This window comes from Cyprinus carpio, chromosome A25 (assembly GCF_018340385.1).
Source record: "Cyprinus carpio isolate SPL01 chromosome A25, ASM1834038v1, whole genome shotgun sequence".
In the NCBI taxonomy this organism is placed as follows: Eukaryota; Metazoa; Chordata; class Actinopteri; order Cypriniformes; family Cyprinidae; genus Cyprinus; species Cyprinus carpio.
In genome coordinates this window covers 11,023,629-11,045,234 of record NC_056596.1, presented here as the reverse complement: position 1 = coordinate 11,045,234, position 21,606 = coordinate 11,023,629, and the positions used below count along the sequence as shown (strand labels likewise).

Genomic DNA, 21,606 nt, shown 5'->3' with positions numbered 1-21,606 from the left:
AAGACGGGACGCAACAGTAGGCGTCTGATAGTGATCGCCTATTTTTGTAAGACGCGATAAATCGATGGACCAATCAAGAGGTGGGCAAATAGGCTGGAACAACAAGCGTGCGATATCAAACAATATGTTCATGGTACTGCAGTGAGCAGGTGGGGCAGTGCTGTATCGGATGGAGTGCCACAACAAGTCGACTAATTAACCTCCTTTGCATTAACGACGGTGCCACTTTTCAGCCCAGATCCTTAACTAGCAGGCCACCTGAGTTTTCACAAAGCTCTCTGTTGTTGTTGTTGTTGTTTTTTTTAATAAATAATACATCCCGAGTGAATGAGTTTCATAAACCGATTCTTTTTAGTGAATCAGAAGCATTCAATATGACCAGTGTAGTCCGATTCCCAAACAAAGTAGCCTACTCTAATAAGGTTCTTTTTAGGGAACACTTAAAGGGATACTCCACCCCAAAATGAAAATTTTGTCATTAATAAATTACCCCATTTCGTTCCAAACCCATAAAAGCTCCGTTCGTCTTTGGAACACAATTTAAGATATTTTGGATGAAAACCGGGAGGCCTTTGACTGTCCCATTGACTGCCAAGTAAGTAACAGTGTCAAGGTCCATAAAAGGTATGAAAGTCGTTGTCAGAATACTCCATCTGCCATCAGACGTGCAATCTGGGTTATATGAAGCGAAGGGAACACCTTTTGTAAGTGCAGAAAACAAAAATAACGAATTTATTCAACAATTCCTTTGTCAGCAGTCTCTTCTGTGTCTCTCCATATCACCGTATGCTCTTCTGTGTCATCAAGGATGCACTGTTTCTACATGTATTTAGCTTTGATTTGAAAGAAAACAGCGCTTCCTTGTGGTGCGGATGATACAGAAGAGCATACACACCGTACGATGATATGGAGAGACACAGAGGAGACTGCTGACAAAGGAATTTTTGAATAAAGTCATTATTTTTGTTTTCTTCACTTACAAAAAGTGTTCCCGTCGCTTCATATAACCCAGACTGCACGTCTGATGGCAGATGGAGAATTCTGCCGACGACCTTCATACCTTTCCTGGACCTTGACACTGTTATTTACTTGGCAGTCTATGGGACAGTCACAGACCTCCCGGTTTTCATCCAAAATATCTTAAATTGTGTTCCGAAGACGAACTGAGCTTTTATGGGTTTGGAACGACATGGGGGTAAGTGATTAATGACAAAATCTTCATTTTGGGGTGGAGTATCCCTTTAATGAATCAGTCGGAGCGGTTACTGAATGAACGGTAAGAGCTGTTATTGTTTTTATGTTGTAGTAACTGACTGGTTGTTCTTATAGTTAAACATACACATCATGAATTCTCTTGTAATCAGTGGTATTGCATACAAATAAATATGTTTTATTGGCTTACATTTTTACTTTAATGAATGTTTAGAACCAATTACTGGTTTGTATTTATGCCACCTCTTTAAAAATCTGAATAAAAGCAGCTTTTTCAATATATGCACTGAATTTATTTCTGATTTGTTATGTTTTTACTGATGAAATCTGAAATTATCTCATCATTTGGCAACAGAGCAACCAAAGTGAGTAAACTTGATATGAATAGCATTTCTTATGTCTAAATGCTCCTTCCTTAATGTTTCTGCTTGAAAAGTAGAACCATTAATGGAACAATTAACAAATGATTTGTGAATCAGAATTCAGTTCTTAATGAAGCACACAATACATATTCATTTGTTTGCAGTGTTGTTCTGCAGCAGAAGTTGAGTTGTTGCACCTTGCACAGATACGCAACACAAGGATGGCTGAAGAACTGTAAGAAAAGAATGCTATCCTCTTTTTCATGAAAGACTACCATCCGCCCCCTCATGTACAATGCCTGGAATAGTAACAGCACTGCCAGGCTTACTAAATATAGCAACCAGTGAGTGTTAACATGTCAACTAGAGACCCGAAAGAAGTGGTTTCCACATGTGTGGCTACACATAATATTATAAATAGATTAATAGACTATGCAACATGTCTTCACTGACTTATAACCCTCGATCAAATTGTTGCACATCATTGTCGGTTAACACTGCCCATGTTAACCATAAATACATTTTAATACCTTTCTCTCTTTCGTGCAGCTTTGTTATAGGCTATGTATGTGAATGGAGACAAGGGGCAGGATGAAACGTGAAGGATCATGCGCTGTGGGCAAAGCAGCTGCTGAGAGATGCAAACAAGGCAGGACCCTTCGGGTTTTAGGTTGCTTTTCTGACATTTGGTGCACCCATGAGTTCAGGTCCCAACTAACTTCTGAATGAATGAATTAGAAGAATGGGGTAATGAATGAATAAATGGCAGAGAACCTAATGGATATGGAGAGGATGTGCACATGAAAGCCCAGTCTGACTTTCGTTCTTAACATGTTACGCAGGAGGAACATCATGTGACAGCTTGCCCGTTCATAAATATTCACGGTCTCTATTCATGCAGACTCTTCTCTTGAGGTAGTCATTGTGCCTCGGCTCTGAACCATGTGATTCTGATGGGAGGGGGAGATTCTATAAATAGCTCTATAGCTCGGCTTCCATTGACATCATTTAGGCAGGAGAGATGGAAAAATAAACAGAGAGAAAGGGCTATAAGGGCGGAGATTCTTAATCTGAGTTTGAAATTCAAACAAACCCTCATCAATTTTGATTCTCCTCTCAGCTCACCAATAGAAACCACCGGGGCAGTGTCCATTTCCTAGAGCATCTACCTCTCTCCCCGTGGTGGAACAAACCGAGGAGATAGGGATGGGTGTGGGGGGGATGTCAAACAAAGGAAAAAGAAACGTGTGAAAGCAAATATTTTGGATTGTGTTATTAATGGGAACTGGAGGAAGATTATGGGCAAGACTGCCTATGTGTCAGTGTCTGTCAACAATAAAGATCGATGACATGCTGCCATCCCAGCAAATAAACTTCTGGTCTCTGTAAATACTAAATCGTTCATGTCTGGTCTGCTAAATGCAAGGAGACTGATGGTAGAAGATCACATTAAAGATGTGAGCAATGCAAAACTTAGGATTGTAATTTATAATTCTGATTCATTCAACACAATTATTGGCTTTATGTGTAACGCACTGAGAGAAACTCGGCCAGCATATGTAAGGGGTCCAAGAAACCCCCAAATCTTGCATATTAAGTGAATGCCTTGTAATTTTTGACTGAAGACTTATAATACCATTACCACTTGGGGCTCTTTCCGGAGCACTCAAATCACTATTCAGATAGAGGATCTTTACCTGAGACAGAGACTGTGCATCATCTATCACTCGCAGTCTTTTAATTTTTATTTTATTTACATTTTATTTTCTTATATATATCAGTTCAAAATCATTTTACAATAAAATACTTTATTTTTTATTTGTTTATATTTTATTCTATCATATTAATAATGAAATAATATTTAATATTACAATAATATATCATTTTAATATATTATATGTTAATATTATAATATATCATTTTTCATGATTTCTTTTATTTTTGCTCTTTTTGCAGGTTTGTGGTTTTCACATTATACCAGCAACTCTTAGAGCCACAAACTCGAGACTGCTGTCCCTGTCAAATTTGAGGTAAGGTGGGTTAAATGAGGAGAAACTCTGAGCGAGCTCAAGCCCACACAGCCGAAATAGAGGTATTTTTAGATTTAGCGGAGGGTGCAAACGTCCAGCTTCATTGTCAGATCAAAGCCTCCACTTATGGCACTCCTGGCAGAACACTGATGTATTTTAAGGGAAACATGATGACAAATGTTATATTTACGCCCTTGATCTAAATATTTACCTATTTTCAGTTCCCCCCACACAACTCGTCACCGCCCGCTCATTAACGATCCTCCCATTTTAGCAGCAGGAGTCCGACAACACTCCGGAACATCCCGTGTTTCGCGAAGGTAGGATTATCCCTACACATCGCTCTACATCGCGTTGTTTTATGAATAGGAGCTTGTGTTCATTCATACACTTGTAGCTAACATGACAGGGCAATGAAATTGTGTCTTCATGTGTTTAATATAGTATAAACAGCCTTTGCATGCATAAAATATATTTAAAGTTCGTGTCTGTCGGGAAAACACTGCATAAAGCTTGATGCAATAGTTGAGTCTATATTTCAGCACCACGGACAGAGACACATTCAGAAAACATCAACTTCGCATGACTTGTGCCATGTTTTGGTCATTACAATAAGTTATTTAATAAATAACGACACAAAGAGTAAAATACTATTTTAAGAAGATTTTCAAATCAGTTTTAAGTGAACTGCCACTAGTTTTAGCAGCTGTCGAATGGAGTTTAGCGACACCATGCGGCAAGAGGCGCGAATTTTTTCCCCCTTATGTTTTTACCGCACTGGCCAAATTAGTGTACTTTCCGTTGTGCAGGTTCACTTTTAGCTTTACAATTCGAAATAATAAAAAACCACAATCCACAATCTACCATTGACCATTCCTCTGTAACATCGCAACATACCATTGACTTAAAGCTTAATTGAAAATATTACACACACTTCTTCATATAAACGAGGCAACACCAACTTTTCCACGCGTCTCCCTTAATGATCTCCCTAAACATTGTACGCAAAAGAACCCCAACATGTGCAAAGCAACTACCGGCTTAAAGATCATATATAGGCTAGTGGTGCGCATCTACCACGGAATCCATTGGCAAATGAGTTTTTCACAATGCCTGGCGACTGCAAGGAGTGGTTCCGCTCTGGGAAACCGGGGCTATGGTCACTTGCAGCGCGGACACTGTCCGTCTTTCACCTATTTAGCCCGAGCCATTTTCATTAGCGCGAGGCTGTCTGCTAGCACAACAGGGACGGTTGTAATCAGCAGCCATAAACTGTGAAGTGGGAGAACCTAAACGTGACGTCAATGCCTAGTAACTGACGCAGCCCTTTAAAAAAAAGAGAGATAGAGAGAGAGAGAGATTCTGCAAGCATTAATTATCGTCGTTTGTGTACTGCTCTAAAGACAAAACATATTCCGCTCGCAGTGCGATTGATTACGATTGTTTGCGCGCGCGGCTCCGTCTGTGTGTGTCTCTGTGTGAGTGTGTGCGTGCGTGCGTATGTTTTTTATGAGCAGCGAATCCGTCCCGAGTTTCCAAGCTAAAGTTGCATGGAGACACGCCGCGTAAGAAGCGTATAATAAAGAGGATGGTGAGCAACATAAAGGAGCGAGGAGAGCGAGAACAACTTGTGCTGAGAAAGCGAACCTTTAAGAAATATTTAGCCCATAAGAGAGAGGGTCACTGAAGCAGTTCGTTTGAAAAAAGAAGAAGAAATTCACTGCAGCGATGCATCGGAGGCGAGTCAGATGGAGTTGGCGAGGCAAAATTAATGTACATTACATGCACTCCACGTAACGCTCCTGAGCGATGTCTTTGTGAGTGTTTTTTTTTTCTTACTGGGCGCTAAAAATAGCATCAGTGTTTGATCTTGGTCCAGAAATAGGCAGAGGGTATCACTTGTATAAAAAGGACTGCGATTCTGAGAAAACTTGGACATGTTGCTAAGGATAGATATGAATCAAGGGCAGTATTTGATTTTCATCTTGCTTGTTGTTTTTGTCACGTATGATGGTTTTATACTCATGTCTGTGTTTTCCCTGCTTTCAGCCTAGGGCTTCCTGCACTGGTAAGTACACATTCGCGATGATTTCTTTGGTTTGATGACATGTGTATTTGATTTTTTTTGCACGATTTCTTGCATGCATTGAGTAACGTGCCATTCCCTCCACCGAACACCATCCATTTGTTTCACGCATACTGTGTGCACTTCTCAAACAGGTGTTTTGTTTTCATACATTTGTTTAAAATGAAATAAACCACACTCTTTCCAGACCAGGAATCTCGCGAATGGTAAATAAGTGAAATCCACATCCAAACTCCTTTGTCTGACGGCGCTGTTGAGTCGTTTTTTGCCTCTTCGCTACAGCTGAGAGTGTGAATGGAAACCGATAACACTAGAAGAGTGAGGGGACATATCTCTCAAAATATGTGAAGAGGAAAATGGGCTAATAAATATAGGTGGAAGACGCCGCGCCAAAAGGAAAATCACCAGCAACAGCCGACGAGGGAAGCCCTGGTGTGGCGTCAAGGGGTTCCGTGCATCCAAAATCGCCCTTAAATGGTCAGCCCTGTTTTGGCCATTACCCTTGAAAGGGATGCCACTCCGCACACGTTCTCATAATACAGCTTAAGGGTTTTTTGTTTGTTTGTTTTTGTTTGTTTGTTTTTTTGTGCAGTGTTCCCGCGTGCGTTGTTTGAACACTTCCATCAGATCGAGACTGCACGAGACTGTGTAGCTATAGGCGGATTCACATGGATTACTCTTCCGCCCACGTCATTTTCATTATACAGTACTGCAATCGACAGTTTTCTATTGCAGTGGACTATAATATTGGTCTTGTGCCAAAACTAACGCGTTTGTGCAGTTGCGCAAAACAATCACGTTGTGATCGCCAGTGTTGTTTTAATCAAAGCATCTCTTAATAAACGTCTAACTTCAATCCTGCAGCGTGCGCGAGTGCCTTAAGCGTTAGCAGACAGTATTTTTCGAATTGTTTCAGAGGGATTAAATGGTCATGTATATGTATTCAACATCAAAAATTGCATGTGAGTTCGCTTAAATACTTAAAACCGTACATGTCAGAGTAGAGAGTCCAGGAATGACCGCTGATCTTTGCAGAAAAAAAACTCATTACCTTGACCTTTTCAAAGACACTGTGGCTCTCTATACACCTTTCCCAGACATAGCAAGATCTTCTTAAGTCAATGCTGGCGTTGTAATTTTTGTCGAAACACGGTTTTATCCGAGTCGTGACTGCTATAGTGAGTAATATGTGCGCGTTGGCTGCGTCAGGAGATGCAGTCGCTGTGCGGTGCAGACAGAAGGGGAGAATCGTGACTGACTGGAGACGTCCGCAAATGATGCGACCACCAAATAAAATCCTCATAATGGTGGCATCTGGGGTTGAATTTATTTTTGTTTTTAGATTTTTACACCTGTTACATCTCAAGCCATATCTCTTTTGCCTAGCCACCTCAACCTCCCCTTGCACCACGAAGGCGCAAGAAGAATATCAGTGATTGAGGGGAAGGGAGGGGGGAGATCTTTGGATCGGGATGAATTTAGACTGGGGGGAGGGAGGGGGTCCAGATATAGACAGTGACCCTCCCACTTCGTATAGTTCCTTGCATAGTTCCAAGAAGAGCCACTCTTTAACAATTTTGACAAATGATCGCATGGATCCAAGAAAAGAACTTCACGGGTAAGTGAAATGAAGTCACATTCCACAGCTGGATTGAGATTATGGTCAAAATATATGCCAGAGGTATCACACTTTTGATGTGTTGTCATGCATTTATTACTTGTTTTCTTCAAGTTGTGAGAAATTGACGGCTGTTGATGCATTTACAAAATGTTGTTGTTGTTGTAAAGTTGGATGTTGAACATTTATGTAACCTTCTTCTGATGCCAATCGCTTAGTAACGCATCATTGTTTTGTTTGTTGTGCCCGCAGGCGATGATGCAACTGTAATGTATAGAATTTGTTATGTTCTGCTGATAGTTTAAAGACCCCCGTGTCCCCACTGAGTGGTATCAGCCCGTGAACTCTCTGTGGTCATGCAATGAAATTACCTCAGAAGCCTGTCGTGTTGTTGTCGTCGTGCTGGCGATGTGCTGCTTTGTTTTACATCCACGTTAGAACCCCACGCCTCCAAAATGTTAGTCGTTTTGAAAACGACCCCAATGTCTGTTTTGAATGGATACATGTCGATGGACTTGCAGACATGAATGCACGCCACTCCGACATGGTGTGCGAGAGACTTGGCAACCCATTTTGAAACATGACATGGCGAACGAATTCGGCTTCAAACAAAAAAAGAATAAAAACATTTAATGTTATTGTCTTAAACGGAATATTTCTGATCACTTGCGCCAACTAGGATACAATTTGGTTTCCCCTTTCTTTCTTTCTTTCTCTTTTTTTTTCAAAAAGGGGGGTCCCTATATGAGCAAGAACCCGATTGGTGGATGACGATTTTTTGTTTGCGCCAATAAGATCTCTTGCTGCTCTCTATTTATTGCGAGCAGATTACAGACTGCTCTCTCCTCACCAAGAGCGCTTCATCTGCTCAATTCTCCTGCATCACGAACCAGAGGATGTATTTCATAGTAGCAACAAAACGGCGAGGCGAAAAGAAACGAGTTCAATGGTCGCTCTATCACATTTGTGTCTTTGTTTAGATGTAATTATCGCAGCGCACGTCGGTAGGCACGAGCGACTAGAAAAGCCAGCGAAAATAAACTACAGGGAAGGAGCGAATTCAGCACCGCGGACAGCGCTCGCACTCAGAACACGGGCATTTGGATGCTGGCTGCTCTCAAAGCTTCCCGTGCTCGTAGAATGAGAATGAGTTGGATACAGTTCAGCCACGGAAAAGGGCTCCGCGGTCTCGCTTTTTTCCGATGTCTGGACACAATAGGATTGGGAAACCAGAGCCATGCACAAGCCACCTGGATGTCACTGTTTGATGTCACGGACTTCAGACTGCGATTTGTCTTTCGCGAATCTTTTTGCGGTCTGGGCTTGCTGTTCATAAGTATCTAGCTGGGAAGCCCTTACCCCAAAAAGCATTTGCGGAAGGCGCATTCACCGACTGATCCGCTACGTGGATTAAATGCTTGCATTATTATTATTATTATTATTATTATTATTATTATTATTATTATTATTATTATTACTGTATTTATATTCTACAAATACTACAAATGTTATAACTGTATTGCGGTTCAAATGTAAAGCCGAACTTCTCTCCCACTTACGTCCCCAAAGTCTAAGATCCCTCTCTGTCGAGAGTTATCTGGCGTCTCCATTGCCAGAATAGTTAATACGATTACAAGAAGTCACCCAAACAAAACCACAGTTCCACCAACGAGCCTCCCAGTTTGCACGTGGGAAAACACACTGGTCCATTCGGGGAAGAGAGAGAGGGGGTCATCTCGTTAGTGTGCCATTCACTTAGAAGTCAAACAATGTTGAAATGACCCCACCCTGTTCGCAATAACATATAAGCTGTATAACCCTGGCGGACGCAGTTATAGTTCTACACGGGTTTGAAATTAAAATATCAGCCCATTGACAGAGTGCCAGTGTGTGTGTGTGTGTGTGTGTGTGTGTGTGTGTGTAAGAGAACACGTCACCGTATGTGCCCAAAGACAACAAGGTTTCACCCAACTTCATCGGTTTATTTTCTTTTATTTCTATTCTTTCCTTCTTTTTACACACACCCTCGTTCCTTCACACACACACACGCACACACACACACACACACACACACAGTATTTTGGAAATATAACACCTCGATGAAATATGACACACCTACGCACACCCAGGATATAACATGTAGACACATTGTGATAAAGATTTTATGCCATGCAGATACAGTTCCATTGAGAAATTCTCAGCAACTGAGAAGTGACGTGATCCAAGTCACCACAATTTTGAAGTCAGGTCCCCCAAGTACCTCATCAAGTCATTTCCCGTTTTCGGTGACACTCACCTGTCCCCTGTCCTATATGCGAACGGAAGAGCAAACACAAATGCCCCATTATAGGCTACAGTATTTGGAAAAGGCTCCAGAGTCCCTTAGTGACGACAACCCTAAATTCCTTCAGGTCAGACTAACATTAATTTCGTCTCAACCGTATGTGTTCCCTCACATTATTGCATTATAACAAAGATGCTTTGATTATATGGTTATGAAATTAGAGCAATTAAAAATGACGTAAAGAAGAGGTCCTCTTGAAATTGGTTAAAAACTATAAGAAAACTAACTTTATGGAGTTTTGCATATCATAGCCTATTTTTTCCTCCCGATAAGCTTAAAGGCCTGAAAAAGTTGCTCATACTTAAAGAAAATTAGTTCGACGCTATGGTCAAACTTTACAATATCTTTAAATTAAAAATCATTTTTTGCTGATAGCTAAACGGTTAAATGCAATAATGCAAGTGTTCGTTTTGAGTTTGAACACGTTTTTTTTTTTAATTCAAGTGATTCATTTGACGCTCACTCAAAAGAGGCGAGCGGAGCCTGAAGGCTGATTTATAGGTGTTCAGATGAAAAGTATATTAACGCGGATTTTAGTGCCCTAATACATTTAAATCATTATATTATATTTCACTGCAAGAATCCATGATTAAATTGGGTTAGAACTATTAGCCTATAATATTGTATAAACAAGCATCAGGAGGAAGCTCCGCCGAGCACGTGCCATCATGAAAGTGTTTTCTTTAGTCTGCTAAAACAGCATTTTAATTTCTGTCCAATAGTTTCTATCTTTTCTACTCGATTTCACGAGATTTCCGAGTTTTCTGCATGAGGGGTTGAATTCCAAGTGGTCGAAAAAGTGCATGAAACTTTTCTAAACTAATACATTTAGCCAGCAATTACTGTTAAACTTTAAAGTTTACTGGCTAGATTTTTTTTACTGACCTATGTGACTTTTTGTACTGTCTAAACGCATGTAATGAAGCGTTTCGTGACGTCCGTGTGCGTCGCTTTAGACTCCAAACTGAGTGAAACATATTCTCGTGCTCTGCGTATCTAAACTTTTTTGAAAATAGTGCACAAAACGTGTTTTTTGTGTGTGGACTGAATGGCACGATGCAGCTGCAAAGGCCTTTGCCATGCCCTCATTTGTTTTTCATCCTTTTTTACTGTTCCCAACTCTTTTCAACTCTTTTGTATATTTTTCAGAAGCTGCTAAACTGCGCAAACGACCCCACTGTTATTTATGTACAACTTTGTCTTTGTGCACAGGGCAGGACAGAACTTGAGGCATCCACCGTGTCAAGTACAGAGGGTGAATGAACGCTCGACTCACAGAACGATCCCAGACGGTGTTGCTCGTGACGTAAGTTCCTTCTTTCTGTCTCAGCCCTTTGCGAGAGTGGCCTCTGTTCGTGTCACTGTCTGTCAATGAGCCCTTGAAACTGCAGCAGGGACAGGACTTTTTTTTTTTTTATGATTTCAGTATTACAAGGTTTTAACAGTTGAAGGTTTTTCTTTGTTATTTTTTATGTTTTTATCAAGCTGTTGTAGGATATTCAATGGTTTCAGGCCAGTGTAACGTCTTTAAGTGCTCCGGTGTCCTTTACAGTTAAACAGTCTGAAAGTCACAAAGGTGGGTGTGGCGCCCTGTATAGTGTGTATCATTACAATTACATGCTCATTTAAAAGTCTTTATTTTAGTTTAACATGTGAGAATTATACGTTTAGGTGGAAAAGCTTATGAAGACTTTTATTGGTATTGCTTATGGAAAATACAGCAAGATTTTTTTTTTTTTTTTTTTTTTTTTTTGTATATTATATTTATTGTGGTATTTTTTAATTTTCAGACACATAAACAGTACAATCAGAAGACAGGGCAAAACACAACTACACAAACAAGAAGGAAAACAAACAAACAAACAAACAAAAACTCCTTCAATTAGATTCAGTTTAGCAGATAACCACATCACCAAATAAAGTCAAAGGGGTTCAAGGCAAGTTTTTGCACGATATGACATCATAGACAAGGTGAAATAATATTGTAATAATAACAATTATAAGCATGATTTATTTTATAGTCAATTGGATCACTGCTCTGTTTTGTATTGTTATATATTTATGCTTATTATACCTTAAATATTTATTGCTATAACAATTAGGTAGAATGCAAATACATTCTCAGAAGTGTAAGTGTGCTTGATATGTGTAGATGCATATGCACATATGTGATTTAATATCTGTATGCATATGTAGTTTAAAAAAAAGTTATTTAAGTGTTTTTAAGTACAACAAAAGTACCTAAAAATATTTGGTAGTTTTTGTGTATGTTTTAGCTCTCACTGCATGCCGTTACTTATATTACAGTCACAGACTTGTATTGAACGTCTTAAGTGAAATGACCACTGAAGTTATATGAGATATTATGTTGAGCTGCAAAATATAAAAAATGGAGCTACGTATGTGGAAAAAATAATATGCATTAGCTCATCAAGAGTTTTAGTTGTCTGTGGAGTTAAAGATCTTAGTGTGTGACTTTCAGAAGTATTTTATTGCTCATTGCAGGTTAGTTTAGAATAATGTATAAGGATTCTTTTAGCTCATTGTTTGTTAAATGGAAAAAAAATATAAATGTATCATAAAAATATTTATAACCTACAGAGTTAAGGGGCATTATTAACACAGGGATGGTACACTCTCAGAAATAAAGGTACAAAAGCTGTCACTGGGGCAGTACCTTTTCAAAAGGTACACTTTTGTACCTATGAGGTTCTAATATGTACACTTTAAGTACTAATATGTACCTTTAAGGTACCAAAATGTACCCTTAAGGTACAAATATGCACCATTTGAAAGGGTACCGCCCAAGTGACAACTGTTGTACCTTTATTTCTGAGAGTGAAGACCTTGGAAGATAAAATTATCCAAGCCTTTTTTTTTTAATTTAAATTTTTTTTATGTCTTTCTTTTTTAAGGAATTAGTGCCACAATATTGTTTGATTTGGTATTTAAACACTATAAACTTTTTAAACCTCCCAGCAGAAATTTCACGACATGATGATGAGATGCTGACAGTCAACCTGAGACAAAGAGTTTTAACACAGATTTTAAAAGGAATACTTACAGATTACTGTCCCGTAAAATCGTAAATACTATTTTGTAAATTTTCTGTATATAAGTCATATTTAACAGACAATATTTTAAATTTTTTTGTGAAGCTAGAGATGGACTGTAACACCGGTTACCATGGGCTATTTTCATTTAACAGTCTATTTAAATTGCAGATTTAAACACTTATCAAAATAAACATTACATTTCATTACATTACAATAAAATAAATATCAACATTATTGTTATAATATCTCATATTTATATATATTGTTTTTCTTTTATACCTGTAGTCTGAGACTTGAGATGCATTCAGCACTACACATAGGTACTTTTTTTTCTCAGAGAGATACTTCACTCATGGCTATATATGTTTGTATATGTCTCTCTCTTTGAAGAATGAATTCAAACATTTCTTAATTGATTAGCAGGGTGAGCAAAAGACGTCACCCGGTATTCTCACCCGGTCAATTTTAACTTATTAAAGATGCACATCTCAGAGAAATTGTTCAGTGTTAGATGATAATTTAAATTGTGCTTATTTTTTCTAAACAAATAATGTGTAATTTTTTTGTATCTTTAATTTTTTCTTTATCTTAAAATGGTATTGAGTTCTTTTTAACACTCAAATATTCATGTTAAACTATTAATAACCACAATCTAAATCAGGCTGTAAACATAAAAACAACTTAAAAGCATCACAAACAAGTAATTTACAACTTCCATTATCTATTATGATTAAAAATATGATGTTGCAATTATTCAACAGCATACTGATTTTCAGGTTGTTCGCTGTTTTATCCTTTTTTTTCCCTCAGCTCATCCCCTCTGGTCTTTCTCAATGTATTATTTTTCAGTCTGAGGAGGACATGTCATGTCAAAAACCTCACAAATATTTAATTATGATACGGTGATACACCAATACCATTTAAAGCATTTTTACCTCATTCTTTGACTTTCCTAATTTGTTTGCAAAATGTCATATGAGATGTAGATTTTAAACTTTAACTGTTCTTTTAATCAGTCCACAGGAACAGGATGCCAACATTAGCCTGCCGTAACAACAAATAATACTTATGGAATGATGCCTATTTGCATATGTGGCCCCCCATCCCTTCTTTCCCTCTTTTCTCACATTCCGTCCATCCATACATGGATGAGTCAGGGAAGGTGTGAGGGATGAGTCAGTTCCGGGCGGAATTTTTTGGGAAAGGGAGTGTCTGCTTGTTCCTAAGAGGGTGGTCCCATCATGTGAACATGGCACGACCTCACTAGCACAGAAATACCCGTTCACGCATTCACTTGGCATTAATGTGCTCTCTGCATAACCAGTGCAAAAACAGTTCATGCCTGCGTATATATATTTCCAGTTAATTCCAATTTTTAAATGTAATCTTTTGGTAAAATACATTAATTTAAATGTGAGTCTGAAGCTTTCAGTTACCTAAACAGCACTAAACGGCACCGAAAAAATAACTTTTAAGCTTACGTCCATTAAAATAGGGCTGTTCTTAAAAATATCTCACTATGATGAACTGCTCTTAGAATTTCACAGCCAGTCATATAGATTTAAAAAAGTGTATTGAATAAAAGTGTGTAGGAACTAAGTTTATAAGTTGAAATATAACCTAAGGTTGTAATTTGTACTATGAATGGAAAAAAAAAATAGAACTTTACAGTGTTAGAACACATTCATCTACATTCAGAATAATCTAAAATCTAAAATAATCAAATATAATATAATCAAATCAACTAAAACAATACAAAAATAGTCATTATTGTGTATTAAATGTCACTACTATTTATTTTTTAAATTAACAATTTTAGCACAAATAAAGATTGTAGATGCTGTGTGTGGGGGGGGGGTGTTTATGTTTGGCTGCATGTCTGGATGTTTTTTGGGGGTTTCTTGGTTAATGTTTGTGTCTTTTATTTGTAGAAAATCTGCTGATGATTGGAGGTCTATGGAAAAGTGAGATGTGAAGCGAACTGGCTGTATTCCTCATGGAAGCAGAGGAAAGGCTGACAGGCATGGAAGATGATGGAAGAAAAAGGAGGGGTTTACCAATAAATAAGGTATCAACCGACACCTATTTAGGCCCAAAAACATCTACAGGGAAGCATGGGAGTGTCCCGCACTCAAATGAGTTGTAATGCAAAATGCACTTTCTGTGCCATGACATCCATGCGCACCTTAGACTTTGCTGAAGAGTGAAACTCAGTGACCCGCAAATCTTGACTGATCAAATGTGTAAATTGAAGAAATAATTTTGCAAAAGTGAATCATTTACAGAGAATGTTCTAAAATAGTCATTGAGAACACCAAAAGTACTTCAATTGGCAAGAAACAAGGAATGATAAAGAAAGAAGCAGAGTTCAGTTTTTTGAGCATATGTCATAAAATCACCTTCAGAAATGTACAAATCTTTCTTTGTCAGAAAATCAAGTGAGCAAAACCTTCAAAGCACACATTCCGTCATGTTTTTGCATGCTTGCGTCGTCTGCTTTGATTGAAAAATCTTCCAAAAGAGTACTGATCCTTATTACATGTGTTAAAAGAAAAAAATAAGGTTTTTAAGTGGTCGCTGATTATGTATATAATATTAAAAAAACAATATAGATGTGACAGGTCAGGTCTTAAAGTACGGCATAAAATATGACATACACAGGGAAACACTTATCATATTATTGCAGGCTTGGTGACAAAATGGATATTGTTTATATATAAAAAATGACAGCTAGTTTTTTAAACAGCTAATTTAAAAAAAAAAAAAAAACATTTGAAATTTGTTATTTTTTCTCAAACTATTAAAACCAGCAATCCAGAAAGGATGTATCAAAAACAGAGCATTGCACGTTAATGCTGGCTGAACAAATTAGATAAAATGAATACAATATATGTTGAAGTGAAAGCAATACATTTTTATCTGTGTATGTATAAATGTTGGTATTTCACAGTTTTTAATGATACATCAACTAAACTGACATTAAAAGATTATTAAAAAGCTTAGTATGTATTTAATCTGGTATTAAGCGGTTCATCTTTAGTAATACAAAAACCTCTATTAAAAATAAGGCAAGAATATTAGTAGAAACTTGTTTTATACAAATCATATGGAAAGTAATAGAAACCGGTGATCTACTCAGCACAGTCTCTCAATTTCACCCTAGACTTTGAGGTAGTATGCACATTTTTAAGCCGTCACACAAATTTTTAGAGGGTTGCATAAGGTGTGTGCCCTGTTTTTGGTCTTTTTGTGTGTGTGTGTGTGTGTGTGTGTGTGTGTGTGTGTGTGTGTGTGTTGTTGTTGTTGTTTTTTTTTAAATGAATGTAGAGCCAGTAAGACTGAGCAGTCTGACGAATAACCACATTAGATGTACAAGCATGCTAACTCAGTGGTACTTGATACACTGGAATATTTTATATATAATAATAATAATTTTTGCTGCATATCAGGTTTCAGCATAGCTTATCATTAGGTATATGTAGAGTTTGAATGATGCTGTAAAGCTAATTGTTATCATTTTATTTGACTTTATGTTGATAAACTTCGATCTTAAACTTAAAACTTAAATATTGTACCCCCTAAATAATCTGTATGTATTGATGGAAGAATTGGGGGTCACAGGAAACACATTTGACCACAGTGATGTTTTTTTATGACTGTCATGAGCAGAATTACATTCATCAGCACATATCCATTTATCAGTCCATATCTTTTTTTTTTATCCAGTGTGTGTGTGTATCCAGTGCCCACAAATAACTGTGAGATGTGTTGCTTGTGTCATATGTTTGGTTGTACCACACAGAATGCACTGGGAATGTATGTGCAAGGGTCAGAATGCTTTGTGGATTGTGGATGTGTGTGTAAGATGTCTTGTGTGTATGTATACGTCTGTTAGAGAATGTAAATGCATGTACAGATGGAGATGGAGTGTGTGTACATGATTGTGTATCAGCAAGAATACATAAGAAATGTGTGTGTATGTGTTAGTTTAAATATGCGAAATATGTGTGCGAAATAGTGTGAAATATGCAAATATACCATGGTAATAGTAATGTGTGCACATTTATGTACTAAAATGAGTGCAAAGGGCATGTGCATGTAAGTATTAAAGAATGCGTTATTTTAACGCATTTATGTGTGTATCAAATATCTTTATGCATATATATTGTGTAAATGTTCAAGAATACAACAGATAAAGCGAGTGTGTGTGAGTCTATGTGCACATTAATATGAAAGCATGGTTATGTGTATGTGTCAGTGTATCAGAATGCTTTGTATATTATTTTAGGTCTGTGTGTGTTTGCAAAACCAAACATTTGAATGTACGTTTTAATTCATGCATAGATATATATGTATAGATGAGTGTGTGTGTGTGTATGTTTGATAATGAGTGTAAAGCATGTTTTTGCTGTTTTTACAGACATTAAGTGTGTGTAGTTTGCGTACGAACAAAAAGTGTGTGTAAGTGTATATCAGAAAGCTTTGTATCATTATCGCAAGGCCTCTGTGTGTGTGTGTGTGTGTGTGTGTGTGTGTGTGTGTGTGTGCAAAATGTTTTGTGTTAATATGAATGTACATATGAGTGTGTGTGTGTCTAAAGGGCCGTGTGTGTTTTTTGTCAGTTGTACTAACATTATAAGTGTGTATTTACGTACCTAGAGGAGCGCACATGGATGTGTGTGTTTGTGTTGTTAGGCTTTATGGGATTGTTTTGAGGCCCTAAAACCGCTTGTGCATGAATGCATACATATATGAGTGTGTAAATGTGAGAATGCTTGTTTGTGATTGTTTGAGCACATGTAGAGGGTTGGATATGCGTGTACGTTACTGAGCACATGGCCGAGAGGTTGTGAAACGGATGCATGAGCTTTGAGAACGAGACAGCAGGGCAGACGAGCCGAAGACATTCAGTTATATAGTGCAGCATTGTTTAAAATAATTTAGTTACATTTATATTTATTACATTTTCTTTTAAATGCAATTTTAAGTCTAAATATACAGTTTTGTAAATATATTTAAGTAAATCTTATATTTATGTGTTTGGTGTGTGAAGAGTAAACAAACATACGCACTATACAAGTAAATTTGCTACATTTAAGCTTCTTTTATAAAATAAAATGATGCAGAATAATTTTAAGGACTGTCATTTTAATCTAAAATACAGATATGATGAAACTTTAGTAGTTTAGAGCAGGTTTGCTTTAAAATATTCATTTTGACAAATTATGTATTGTAGATGTTTAAGAAAGGACTAACATAGAATGTTTTAAATCACTGGTATCTATACAGATGTGATTAATATGAAAAGGTTGTTTGAAATCTAATAAAATCTATGAGATGAACAAGGTTGAAAGTAGACATGATACATCTCTTTGGTGCGTGTATGTGCTCGCGCGCGTGTGTGTGTGTGTGTGTGTGTGTGTGTCCAGCAGCATGTGTGATATAGTTTGTGAGCAGAAAAAAAAATATTCTTAAAGAACACACCATAAACAAATATTTATTTTTCTGCAAATGTTCTTAAATCACTGCTGATGTATAAAATCATAAATCTTGATCTGATTTTGCATCCTTTCTCTTTCAAACCCTGTCTAGCATGGCAAAGGCCTCAGCTGTGAGAATAATGATTTGTCAGCTTATAAATGTACTATAAAAGTTATAAATGTTCTATGTATTTTATGAATGAGCATTAGTTGTGATAAAAACTCTTTTTTTTAGATTATACATAAATGATGCATGATTCAGAGGATATTATCTTTTTTAAAAAATACTAAAAGGTGTTTTATTTTTCCCCCATAGGATACAAATATGGGAAAACGTTACCTTGTATCCTGCACACAAGATCAACGTCAAACCAACGTCTGTTAGACTGCTGTACACCTGTAAATGGATATTAAGCAAGTTGATTACTTTGTAGGAACAACATAACATCGTCAGGTATTTGCAATATCTGTCTGTAAACTACCTGGGTTTAATAAATGAGCCGGACTTGCTTACGTGTCACGTGCACACGTGAGACTCATGAGCTGCGAGACGTAAGGAAATATGACAATGATGTAGTACGTATTTGAGCTTAAAAAATGTTTACTTGCACATAAAACCATGTATAGATACATTTGTTGTAATTATTTACCTTAATTAGTGAAATTGTGTAGACGAGATGCACATGAACGCTTGTGTTGAGTCGTGTTGCTTTAGTTCTCAAAGACATGAAGGCAAACACATACTGATTTAATCTTATTTGTTCTAATTAAATCATAGCCTATATGTAGCTTCAAATGGATTTGTTGTGACTGTGATAATAAGAACTTGTGCGTAACGCGAGCGTCTGCAGACTTGTGTGAAAATTACAGGCGCGAGTTTTTTTTTTTTTAGCTTGTGGTGCTTTATAATTGTTAGGGTTACATATTCGTGAGATCTTAATAGCTTGTTTAACATGTTGAATGGAGCTGCAGACGGAGAGTTGGAGCTGTCAGGCGTTTTCTGTGCACGCTCTGCTGCTGCTGACGTATCACTCCCACGGCCCAAGTGAGTTTAGGACTCAAATAATGCTGTGTTCTATTAGTTCTTTAGCTAAATATGTTTATTATATCGTATATGTGTAATAAGGTTTCATAACTAGTGTTTAGGGAGCATTTTGAACACAGTAAATGTGAAATATGACTTGTTGGGACTGGGAGTTATCAAAGGGTCAAATGGGTTGGGTCCTGCGGGGGGGGGGGGGGGGGGGGTATGATGTCGAAATTATATGTTTTAAAGTTTGTCTAAGCAAAAGATAATTAAGTAAAATATCTATATTTTGCATCAGTTATTATTTTGTAGTATATAAATTACAAAAAAATAAATATAATAACTGATAATGCACTATGTAGCCTAGCTATCGGATTGCTTGTGCCTTACGTGACTTTTATTTTTATTGGTTCATAATTAGAGTATTTCCTGCTTTGCTGTTACTGTATATCATACAACCCAAAACGTGCTTAACAGTTTGAGCTGAACTGAGTAATATGAGTAAAGTGTGGTTGCTGCAGTGTGCACGACGTGAGAGCGTAACGTGCGAGTTCTGCATTTCTGAGTATTTGAATGACATTTCTGTATAGTGCACAGAGAAAAATATGCTGCATTAACTATTCGACCCTGAGTAATTGTTTAGCTATTTCATTACATGAAACAAGATGTGCATGTGGTGTGAGAAATATGTGATTTGATTATGTTGCAAAATCTAAAAGCTGGAAGTTTGTCGTTCAGGTGACAAAATGACTCACGTATTTTGTAATCAAACTGCTGGCTTTCTGTATTCTCTATTACATGTCAGAGAAAATAAAATGTTTGGAGTTATTTTAGAGTCTGCTTGCTTATTTGTATGTTTTTAAGTGTGGGGGGATCTGGAAAATTAACACTATGGCTACTATATGTGACGTGCTGAAAACACTTGTGTGTGTTTAGAGCCTGTAGGATATATAAAATAAAAAAGTCAAATGTAGCGCGAGGGAGGCAATGCATAGAAAGAAAGGTTTCCACAGCCAGAGTAGCCTATCTTACAATTAAAATTACAGACATTAAAATGTTTTTCTTGACGACGCCAATGCTTTTTTCTACTAAACAGCATGTGGTTTACATGTTACGTGTGTTACTTGAATTATTCACGCATCGGTGGGCTTATATTTTAGGTTAAGTTTCGGGTCGCGAGTGACCCGAATGGCGACAGTGGACGCGGGATGTGTTGGAGTGATCTAGTGAGTGTAGTCTGACTGAATGTCAATCTGACAAGCTAGGCACGAGCCAAGAGCAAAACACCCGACTGGACGCGAGTTTCGCCGCTTACAACACTCGTACATCGTTTTCGTACCCGCATGCACGTGTGAGTCGATTAAAATGTGTTTCATAACAGTTTACGCTGTATTTTCACAGGTTGCTCAGCTGCATATCTATGTGTTTACATAACCATCCTCTCTTCCGCGTTACTCTCGCCGAGAGTTCTCGCGATGTTTCGGCGCAGCGCTGTGTGGTAATTGTAGTTTCATGTGGAGGAGTTCCAACTTTGAATGAATAGAAATAATAAGCTTGTCATAAGCAGAGCTTCTCAAAATATGCTTTTAAAATCACCTTAACGTGGGTTATACTCTATTCACGGTGAAAAATATCAGTTGCTTCCCCATCTAATGACGTGTATCACTTGTTACTACATAGAACTGGAGGATCGTTATTGGTGCTTATGTTTAACATTACATAATTTTATATAGATTTTTTACTTCATTCGCATTATTTTTAATGATTGCTCTTATCACCATGAAACAGTTTTATTTTACTATTATAAAAAACACTTAGTCCCAACACACACACACACACACACACACACGTAAAAATACTGTAAAATATGACACTATAAATTAATAAAATGTGATGTGGATCATTATAAGGGGTTCTTTCATTCGCAATTTTGCTTGGTTATGTGTATATAGCTAAGCATTTATATACTGTATGGCTCTGTATGTATCTATGCATGTATATGTACACTTTTATTCTTAATACGATGTCTTTGCAATATTCAACATACATTAATGTGTGTGTGTGCGTGTGAAAACAAACCGAATGTGTGTTTACGCGGTTTTCTTTAATTCACGAATGTTTTGCGTGCTTTTGGAAATGGAGCCATGGTCAGGAAAATGGGAAATTGAGTCATACATGTGTCTGTCGAACTAAATTGCAGCAAATAAAGCTTGCCCGTCTTTTTTCCCCAAAGTATGACTCATTGGTGTGACAGCGCCGGTGAATGAATGTGACTGGCGTCCGTGTCGACAAATAGACTCTCAGTGACTGCTCAGAAGGGGCGGGACAACAGGAGCCCGCGTGGCCAATGAGCAACACACTTCATTCATAAAATAGTGTGGGGGTGATCGT

General features: G+C 37.5%; 1 long non-coding RNA gene across 2 annotated transcripts; it reads left to right on the top strand.

Moving 5' to 3' along the window:
* The first annotated feature begins 4,935 nt into the window (after nt 1-4,935).
* LOC122135601 lies at nt 4,936-19,961 on the top strand. Of its 2 annotated transcripts, XR_006153615.1 has the most exons (5): nt 4,936-5,421; nt 5,654-5,672; nt 10,865-10,958; nt 14,640-14,776; nt 18,505-19,961. It is a non-coding gene; the product is annotated as an uncharacterized LOC122135601 (long non-coding RNA). The 2 variants fall into 2 exon arrangements; XR_006153614.1 differs by lacking the exon at nt 4,936-5,421 and having other exon boundaries at nt 5,441-5,672.
* Nucleotides 19,962-21,606: the final 1,645 nt, after the last annotated feature.